We start from the raw sequence: 1,460 nt of genomic DNA, 5'->3' as shown, positions 1-1,460 counted from the left end.
AGCTTCCACAATGTGGAAGGGGAGCTGAGCCAGTTGCCCCTGGCTGGTTTGGGCAGCCAGCTTTTATTCTCTTATCTGGCCCCACCCACGTCCTGCTGATATTTTATAGAGAGCTGATTGGTCCATTTATGATCCCTTAGCTAGACATAAAAGTTTTCCAAGTCCCCACTAGACTCAGGAGCCCAGCTGGCTTCATCTAGTGGTTCCCGCAAGGGGGCTGCAGGTGGAGCTGCCCGCCAGTCCCTAGCCGTGCCTGCACTCCTCAGCCCTTGGGCGGTTGATGGGACCGGGTGCCACAGAGCAGGGGGCGACACAGGTAGGGGAGACTTGGGCCACGTGGGAGCCCACCTCCCAGCGGGGCTCAGACATGGCAGGCTGCAAGTCCCTGAGCTGTGCCCTGCGGGAAGGCGGCTGAGGCCCGGTGAGAATTCTAGCGTGGTGCATGAGGGCCAGCAGTGCTGGGGGACCCAGTGTAGCCTCCTCAGCTGCTGGCCCGGGTGCTAAGCCCCTCACTGCCCTGGGTCAGCAGTGCTGGTTGGCAGCTCTGAGTGCGGGGCCTGTTGAGCCCACGCCTGCGCCCACCAGAACTGGCATGCTGGCCTGTGAGCCCCGCGGGCAGCCCCGGTTCCCACCTGCGCCTCTCCCTCCACAACTGCCTGCAAACAGAGGGAGCTGGCTCTGGCCCCGGCCATCCCAGAGAGGGGTTCCCACAGTGCAGTGGCGGGCTGAAGGGCTCCCCAGGCACCACCAGAGTGGACGCCAAGGCCGAGGAGGCACTGAGAGTGAGGGCTGCTAGCACATTGTCACCTCTCAATATGTTTGTAAAAAATGTTATATGTATGTGTGTGTATATATGTATGTGTACGTATACATATATATGTTTTTCACGACAAAGGGCTAACCTTATAAATTTTCAGATTTCACTGATATTTTAGCCAATGTTTCCCATCTTACAAACTTTGACTAACATGCTTCTTCAGCTTTTGTTTTATAAAAAAATTCAAAGTTCAGAGATTTCAAAAAAGTTGACTATGTCAATGCTAATTTTGTTTCCTTGTAATGATAAGGTATCTTGTTCTTCAAGAAAAGCTCCTGTCAATATAAGGGTTATATTAAATCTAATTCCTTTATATATATATACACACACACACACACACACACACATATATATATATAAAAGTTTGTTTGGTTTTTTTTGTTGTTGTTGTTTTTTGTTTTTCGTTTTTTTTTGAGACAGAGTCTCACTCTGTCACCCAGGCTGGAGTGCAGTGGCACAATCTCGGCTCACTGCAAGCTCCGCCTCCTGGGTTTCCGCCATTCTCCTGCCTCAGCCTCCCCAGTAGCTGAGACTACAGGTGCCCACCACCTGGCCTGGCTAGTTTTTTGCATTTCTTAGTAGAGACAGGGTTTCACCATTTTAGCCAGGATGGTCTCGATCTCCTGACCTTGTGATCCGCCCG

Source organism: Mandrillus leucophaeus, unplaced genomic scaffold (assembly GCF_000951045.1).
Source record: "Mandrillus leucophaeus isolate KB7577 unplaced genomic scaffold, Mleu.le_1.0 Scaffold388, whole genome shotgun sequence".
Taxonomy (NCBI): Eukaryota; Metazoa; Chordata; class Mammalia; order Primates; family Cercopithecidae; genus Mandrillus; species Mandrillus leucophaeus.
This window is presented reverse-complemented; position numbering follows the sequence as displayed.